Here is a 9,466-nt window from a genome sequence, read left to right on the forward strand (position 1 = left end):
TTCGTCATCTGTTTGTTGCGCGTACTGAAAAAAGTGCACCGAAGAACTTTCTCTTTCATTGGGAGTCACGAAGTTAGAAGTTACCTGGAGTTACCTTGTACTTTCCTTAGGAAACTGCCCCGGGCCAGTGGTGTGCTGGCGCTGGCTCATGGGACCAGACTTAAAAATTCAGAGTTTGGCTAGACGATCCTTAAATACTGCCATTATCAAAACTTAAGTTATGTCGCCTTACAATTAAATAATTAAAAAAATTTTTTTAATGTATATTTATTTTTGAGAGGGAGAGACAGAGTGCAGGCAGGGGAGGGGCCAAGAGAGAGGGAGACCCAGAATCCAAAGCAGGCTCCGGGCTCTAAGCTGTCGGCGCAGAACTCAGGAACTGCGAGATCATAACCTGAGCTGAAGTCAGATGCTCAACCAACTGAGCCACCCAAGCACTCCACTAAATAAATTATTTTTTAAACGAAGGTGTTCGGTACTGAAAACTGTAACTTCCTAATTATTTTACTACTGTCTGCTCTTGGGGTTGTTCACCTCTATCCTATTTGTGTGGGGGGAATAGTAGGCACAAATCTCTTAACATCCACTTTCAGTCACATCACCTGGCGGCTTGAAATCCACTGCCTGGGAGTATTCACTCACTGCACATGAGGGCCTCTTCTCTCCCTTTTATTAAACATTTACCAATATACGACAGTCCTCGTACATCCTGAAGTGTTAAGACTCTAAAAGTTACTGGCATAATAGTTATTAAAATTGCTTAACAGCCAGCACATGCTCATTACATAGTGTTTTCCCACCAACACACTTCTGTCACTACTCACATAGTAAAGGTAGAACTCGAGGGACCATTACGGGGAAAGATTTATCAGAGATAAATAAACTTGGCTTTGAGCTTGGCACTAAGTTGAGAAACCCCTCCCCCATTCTACATTTTTTTGGTGAGCGATTGGTATCTATGACACTAATTTCCCATTATTTCAGTACCCTTTGTTGAAAAGCTCTCCTCATTTAATTGTCTTTGCACTTGGATAAAAAATTGATTATCATATACCTTTGGGTCTATTGCTGGACTCTGTATTCTGTGCCATTGAGCTAGTTAACTTAATGTGTGTGTGTGTGTGTGTGTGTGTGTGTGTGTGTGTGTTTTAAGTTTATTTATTTTGAGAGAGAGGAAGAGAGAGATTCCCAAGCAGTTTCCATGTTGTCAGCGCAGAGCCCAACGCGGGCTCCATCCCAGGAACCGTTGAGATCATGACCGGAACTGAAACCAAGCGTTGGACCATTAACGAACTGAGCCACCCAGGTGCCCCAAGCCAGTTCTTTCTCGATGCTAATACCATACTGTGTTTATTTCTGTGGCTTCATAATTAGTCTCAAAATTATTTTGAACTTTGTTCTTTTTCAAAGTTGTTTTGGCTATTCTAGAGATATTTTGCATTTCCATATGAATTTTAGAATCAGCTTGTCAATATCTACAAAAAAAAAACCTGCTGTGATTTTGACTTGATGTCTCAGCAAATGAAGTCTTCTTATGAATAAGTTGTATTTCATCAGCAGGTCTTCTTATGAACAAAGTTATATCTTCCCATTTATTTAACTCATGTAATTTCTCTCAGCAATGTTTTGTAATGTGGGTCTTGTACATCTTTTGCCATACAGGCATACCTTGTTTTTTTGTGATTCTCTTTATTGGACTTTGCAGATGTGTTTTTACAGATTGAAGTTTTGTGGCCATCCTACATCGAGCAAGCCTATTGGTGCTTTTAAGATTTTCTCTTTATCACTGTTTTTTGTTTGTTTGTTTTAGCAAATTGGTTATGATTTGCCTTGATGTAATGTTTTCATATTTCTTGTGTTTGGGGTTCATTGAGATTCTTGGATCTGTGGATTTATAATTTTCATCAAGTTTGGAGAATCGTAAGCTGTTACTTCTTCAAGTATATTTTCAGTTCTCCCCCCTCTTCCCTTCTTTTAAGGACTCCAAATATTTGTATATTAGGCCACTTTACATTGTCTCTCAGCTCATTGATGCTCTCTTTTTCTTTCCAAATCTCATTATTAAAAATCCCTTTTCTTTGTTTTGTTTTCTATAGTTTTTATTGCTATGCCTTCAAGTTCACTAATCTTTTTCCTTCTGAAATATTTAATCTGTTAAAATGTTTTAATTTTATTTATTTCTGAGAGAGAGTGAGAGAGCATGCACAGGGGAGGGGCAGAGAGGGAGGGAGACACAGAATCTGAAGCAGGCTCCAGGCTCCGAGCTGTCAGCACAGAGCCCAACAGAGGGCTGGAACTCACGAATCTCGAGATCTTGACCCGAGCCAAAGTCTGTCACTTACCCAACTGAGCCACCCAGGTGCCCCTACATGAGGCACCATTTCCTGGTTAGAAATTTAGGAGTCACCTTTGACCTCTCCTTGTTCCACAACCCCTCTCCCCATCCAGTTAGCATATACTCTTGAGTATATATAGCGTATACTCTTGAGTTTACCTTGTAATCCAGTTATCTTTATCTTTTATTTCTTTGTGTTGTCTGATTGCTGTGGCTAGTACTTCCAGTACTATGTAATAGTGGTAAGAGTGGACATCCTTGACTTGTTCCTGACCTTAGGGGAAAGAAAGGCTTTCAGTTTTTCCCCATTGTGTATGATGTTCACTGTGATTTTTTTATATAAGGTCTTTATTATGTTGAAGTATATTCCATCTAGACCTGCTCTGTTGAGGGTTTATCATGAATGGGTATCATGGATGGTTGACTATGTTGTACTTAGTCAAATGCTTTTTTTGCATCTACTGAAATGATCATATGGTTTTTATCCTTTCTCTTGTTGATGAATCACATTGATTGATTTACAAATATTGAACCACACTTGCATCCTGGGAATAAATCCTACTTGATTGTTGTGAATGATTTTTTTTAGCGTATTGTTGGATTTGATTTGCTAGTATTTTGTTGAGGATTTTTGCATCAGAGATATTTGGCCTGTACTTCTCTTTTTTGGTGATGTCTTTCTCTAGTTTTGGTATCAGGATAATGCTGGGCTCATAGAACAAATTTGGAATGTTTCCTTCCTCGTCTATTTTTTGGAATAGTTTGATAAGAATAGATATCAACTCTATTTTCTTTAATTTTTTTACTATTTATTTATTTTGAGAGAGAACACGTGTGCACACACGACCCAGGGGAGGGGCAGAGAGAGAGGAGAGAGCATCCCTGGGCTGATAGCATGGAGCCTGGTTCTGGGCTTGATCCCATGTACTATGAGATCATGACCTGAGCCAAAATCAAGAGTCAGACACTCAACTGACTGAGCCACCCAAGCACACTTTAACTCTTCTTTAAAGGTTTGCTAGAATTCTCCTGTGAAGCCATCTGGTCCTGGACTTTTGTTTCTTGGAAGTTTTTTTTGATTTCTGATTTAATTTCTTTACTAGCTATTGGTCAGTTCAAGTTTTGTTTCTTCTTGATTCAATTGTGGTAGGTTGTGTAATTCTAGGAATTTATCCATTTCTTCTAGGATGTCCAATTTGTTGGCGTATAATTTTTCATAATATTCTCTTAAAATAGTTTGTCTTTCTGTGGTGTTGGTTATTTCTCTTCTTTCATTAGTTGTCATAGTCTCTGGGTCTAAATTTCTCTCTGGTCTAGTAAGAGAGCAGGACGCAGGATGAAAAGTGAGAATCTTGTTTGGGAAAAGACAACAGCCTGGAATATGTGTCCTTGCCCCATTTTTATTAGGATTGGAAGGCTTACAAACATGGTGATGGACATGCACAAAGAGACAATGAATCAGTGAAAATTAACTCATGGGCATGAGGGAAAAGGGGATTTTGAAGATATTCAGGATTAGGGATGTAGGTTAATACAAAACAAAATCTTGGCACCGGGCAGCCGGGCATAGGGTTGTTTACAGTGGACATGAGGCACCACCTCAGTTTATCTTAGCTAGCCTAGGGGATGAGACAGATAGGACACATGACCTCAGAGTTAACAAGACACTTTTTTTGTTTGTTTGTTTTTAAATTTTTTTAATGTTTATTTATTTCTGAGACCGAGAGAGACAGAGCATGAGCAGAGGAGGGGCAGAGGGAGAGGGAGACACAGAATCAGAAGCAGGCTCCAGGCTCTGAGTTGTCAGCACAGAGCCCGATGTGGGGCTCGAACTCACAGACTGCGAGATCATGACCTGAGCCGAAGTCGGTCGCTCAACCGACTGAGCCACCCAGGCGCCCCAAGACACCTTTCTTTTGTTAATCATCTCTACTCTGGGCAGCATCACCTGCAGCGCAGTGCAGTGGTCTATAGCCCTATTTAACTGTTTACCTAACTTGGTTCTTCCCTCCTGTGAAAGCAGCTTTCTGCTATTGTACTAAATTGGGGGTCATTTTCACCTGGAAGGACTGATCTTGCTTACCTCATATAGCTTTGTATTGGGGGCCTTTGCCCCCCTCTCTCTTCTGGGTGCCCCTCTATATCCTGGGTGCCTTTGCAACCCCCTGCTCTCTCTTGGGGTCTTGATCGTGTTTACCCAAACTCAGGTGTGAGCATCCTATGGCTTTGTACTTCTTTATGCCTTGTTAACCCATTGGTGTAAGCCCAGGGGATTCCTAAGCTTATTCCCCACAATTAGTGATTTTGTTTGACTTCGCTCTTCCTTTTTTTTTTTTTTTAATTGATGAGTCTGGCTAGAGGTTTATCAATTTTGTTGATCTTTTCAAAGAACCAGCTTGTGGTTTCATTGAACAGATCTATTTTTTTTTTCAGTTTCTATATCATTTATTTTTGCTCTAATTTTATTATTTCCTTCCTTCTGCTGGTTTTGAGTTTTGTTTCTTGTTTTTCTAGCTCCTTTAGGTATGATTGTGTTGTTTATTAGAGATTTTTCTTGCTTTCTGAAGTAGGCCTGTATTGCTATAAACTTCACTTTTGAAAAAATGTTCATTTAGTTTTGAGAGAGAGAGCATGAGTGTGAGAGGGGGACAGAGGATCTGAAGCAGGCTCTGCACTGACAGCCACAAGCCTGATTCAGGGCTCAAACTCATGAACCATGAGATCATGACCTGAACTGAAGTTGGATGCTCAACTGACTGAGCCACCTGGGAGCCTCTAAACTTCCTTTTAGAACTCCTTTTGCTGCATCCCAAAGATTTGGGACCATTTTTTTGTTTATATTTGTTTCCATGTAATTTTTTATTTCTTTAGTTAAAAAAAATTTTTTTTAATTTATTTTTTAACCATGTCATTTTTTATTTCTTCTTTGATTTCTTGGTTGACCCATTCATTGTTTGCTTAGCATGTTATTTTACCTCCATGTATTTGTGCTCTTTCCAGGTTTTTTTTTCCTGTGGTTCATTTCTAGTTTCATAATGTGGTCAGAAAAGATGGTATGGTATGACTTCAATATTTTTGAATATGTTGAAACTTGTTTTGTGGCCTGATATCTGTGACCTGTGATCTAGTCTGAGAGAATGTTCCATGTGCACTCAAAAAGAATGTGTTTTCTGCTGTTTTAGGATGGAATGTTCTGAATATATCTGTTAGATCCATCTGGTCTAATGGGTCATTCAAAACCACTCTTTCCTTGTTGAATTTCTGTTTGCATGATCTGTCCACTGATGTAAGTAGCATGTTAAAATCCCCTATTATTATATTACTATTGATTAGTTCCTTTATGTTTGTTATTAACTGTTTTATGTATTTGGGTGGTTTCATGTTGGGGGCATAAATATTTACAGTTGTTGTATGTATAGTTTGTTGGATGGTCCCCTTTATTATTATATAGTATCCTTTGTCTCTTGTTACAGTTTTGTTTTAACTCTATTTTGTCCAATGTAAATATCGCTATCCTGGCTTTCTTTCAACACATATTTGTGTGAGAAATGTTTTTCCATCCCCTCACTTTCCAGCTGCAGGTGTCTTTGGGTCTGAAATGAGTCTCTTCTGGCAACATATAGATGGGTCTTGTTTTTTTATCCACTCTGTCACCACATGCCTTTTGATTGGGGCATTTAATCCTTTTATATTCAAAGTAATTACTGATAATATGTATTTATTGCCATTTTGTTACTTCTTTTGTGGTTGTTTTTATAGGTTTTCTCTGATAATTTTCTTGCTCTCATGGTTTGCTGGCTTTTTTTAGTCATATACTTGGATTCTTTTCTCCTTATTCTTTGCATATCACTGACTTTTGATTTTTGGTTAACCATTTGGTTAACCATCTTCTGCATATAGCTTGCTATATGAAGTTGATGGTTGCTTAAGTTTAAACCCATTCTTTACTCCTTTCCTTTACCTTTACTCCTTAGGTATATGGTGTCATTTACATCCTTTTATTTTGTGAATCCCTTGACAGATTTTTACAAATGTATTTATTTTTACTGCTTTTGTGCTTCCTATTTTTCATCCTCTCACTTATGGTCTTCCTTTCCACTCGGGGATCCCCTTAATATTTCTTGTGGGTCTGGTTTAGTAGTCATGAATTCCTTAAGTTTTTGTTTGTCTGAGAAACTCTTTACCTCTCCTATTCTGAGTGACAGCGTTGCTGGATGAGTATTCTTTGCTGAACCTTTTTCCCTTTCAGCACTTTGAATATATCCTGCCTAGGAAGGATGCATTCTTGAATTGTTTTCCCCAGGGCAGTGCACCAAAGTGAGATTCTGGATGGCAAAGGGTGCACGTTGATGGGGGGGGGGGGGGGAGACAGGGGTGAAGAAAGGGGTGGTTAGAAAGAGGACCACTTCAGGCAGATGCAATTCACGTTGCGTTATTACTATGTTGATGTGGTATCTAGAGGTGTTGGGTGGTTTTCATAGTCATTTTAACCAAGTGGCAAGGGAGAGAGTTCTGTCCTCAGTGGCCAGGCCTCTGTCTTTGTATTGTATTTTTTTTTTTTCATTGCCATTTTCTAACTGTCATATGCTCTGGTCATATTGGGTCCCCTTTCGGGGACTACCCTAGGTTCTTTCCTGCCTCAGGCCTTCTTGTATGTTGTTCCTCTGCTGGCAGTGCTCTTACCCCCAACTCTTCACCTTGCTAACTCCAGCTAATCCTCTGGTATCAGCATAATTGTCACTTAGTGACACCTTCCTTGACCAAGTGTGTCAGAGGCAACGCTAGGTGATTTACAGTCAGTATTTGATCTGAATTAGGTCCTCATGACGTTCTCCCACAGTAGCTCTGACTTTTCCTTTCAAGCACTTAGTATAGTTTGTAATTAAGTAGATATTCGTGTGTCCTCTGCCTCCCTCAGGAGGCCGTGCTTTTCTCTCCGTCTCCAAGCTCAGCCCTGCATCTCCAGCGCCTGGCAGTTACTGGTAGATCATGGCACTCAGAAAATAGTTGTTGGATGAACAAATAAACAGGAAACATTTGGAAAGAGGCTGGGGACTCTTTTTCTCTCTCAACCCACCTCTCTAGATTATCTCATCAATTCCCATGGATTTAAACACTGTCTATATATATATGCTGATGCTTCCAACTTTTTATCTCTGATTCAAAGCTCTCTTCACTTAGTCATTAGGACAATTGTGTGGGATAACCATTATTACCCCTATTTTACAGATGAAACACGGAGAAAATTATATGTCCTGGTGCTATCATCAAAGAGAGGGTTTCTTAGATGTTAGGATGCACTCCTAAAAAGGTTCTGCCATGTCGTTCTTTTCACAGAGTGCTGGGTCAGTCTTTTTCAACATTGCTTTTGTCAATTTCAGAATTAAAGGCTCCCATAAGATTTGTTATGGTAAAGACACCTGGATTGATGGATCCACCCAAGCTTTTAGATGAAGATTCTGGTAGTGAGTGGGGTCGACTACTCCTGGATAAACAGTGTTCTTTACAGAATTGTATTTTAAGAAAGCTTATTTTTGCTTGGTATGCCATGACTAATTAAAAGCACCATTTATAAATATTTATAAATACTCAAAACGGATTGATTTTGAGGCACCAACATGTGACTAAAGAAACAAATCTACTTCCATAGTTGTGGGATTACTGTAGGCCATACTTGCTTTGCTACAGTATGAAACCATTTAGGATTAGACACTAGCCCAAATGCCTTAGGAGTCTTGAAAAGGGAAGCTGCAATAGGTTAATAATGAAACTGTCCCTGTGTAAGTCACTAAGTCCCTGAGCAGGTGAAGTCTGAGGTAAGTCTTGTGGGGCCAATGGGAGTTGGCCCAGTAGGTGAAGCAGGAGAGGGCAGGTGCAGGTGCAGGGTGTCCAGGAGCAGTTCCCAATGCCAGAGGACAGCATGGAGTCACTTGGCAAGTCCAGGGAACCATCAGTGGTTTCTGTGGGGGTTGGGCATTGGTTAAGAAGGGGATGTAGGAAGAGATGAGGGTGGGGCAGCAGGTGGGGCCTTCAGGATCCTAAAGAACCATCACCACCCACACTAATGTGGTGGTGCTTACCCTAGGCAGTGGGGTGCCACAAGAGGCCTGTTAGCAGAGGACTGACATTATCTGGCCTAGATTTAAAAAAGAAAATGATCACCACGGAGGCTATGTGGAAATTGCATTTGAATCAGGGATATGCTTGAGAGCTGTCTGGGGGCTGGGTGTCAGTGAGGGGGGTTAGTGATGGATGCGACCCAGGGCCTGAAGAAAAGGAGAAGTCAGGATGCCATGTTTCTGGCTTGGGTGGGGTATGGTAGGAGGTACTCATCAGAGTGGGAAAAAGAGCAGTGTGTTTGGGGCAAAGGGAAGAAGGAATATCTGTTGAGTTGGGGATACCCATGGAGATGTCCAACTGGCAAATAGAAAAAGCTTGAGAGAAGACCTGAAAGTGTCTTTTGAATTATTCGCATAGAACACATGGGAGGCCCCTACTAGAGCTGCTGGGGTGAAGTGGGGCCAGCGGCTGGACTGGAGGGGTAGGTGGCAGGGGTGGGTGGCAGGGGTGGGAGCAAGTAGACAGGACGCTGTAGGAATGGGCTAACTGCCCCTTGGAAGCCTCCCTGTGAGGAAGAGGGGGGGCAGCAGCTGTAGCACAAGAAAGGATTGTTTGTTCTCAAAAATGAGATTCATTTTTTTTCTTTCTTCTTTTTTTTTTAAATGCAGAGAAAATACCAACTCTACAAGCTAAGAACATTCAAACAACACAAGTTATAAAAGTAAAACTAACAACTTGTCAGCCTGCTTTGTGACCAGACTTCTGAGCTGGGGGCCTGGCACCTACCCTTTGGCACTTTCTACGTCTGGCCCCTTTTGGTTTAAACCTGCTCTTTTGGGGCACCTGGGTGGCTCAGTCAGTTAAGTGCCCACTCTTGGTTTCAGCTCAGGTCACAATCTCATGGTCGTGAGATCCAGCCCCACCTCAGGCTCTTCGGAGCCTGCTTGGGATCTTCTCTCTCACTTTCTCTCTGCCCCTCCCCAACTCGTTTTCTCTCTGTCTCTACACACACACACACACACACACACACACACACACACACGCACACACCCCACACCCCACCTGCTCGTT

The sequence above is a fragment of the Acinonyx jubatus genome, chromosome C1 (assembly GCF_027475565.1).
Source record: "Acinonyx jubatus isolate Ajub_Pintada_27869175 chromosome C1, VMU_Ajub_asm_v1.0, whole genome shotgun sequence".
Classification (NCBI taxonomy): domain Eukaryota; kingdom Metazoa; phylum Chordata; class Mammalia; order Carnivora; family Felidae; genus Acinonyx; species Acinonyx jubatus.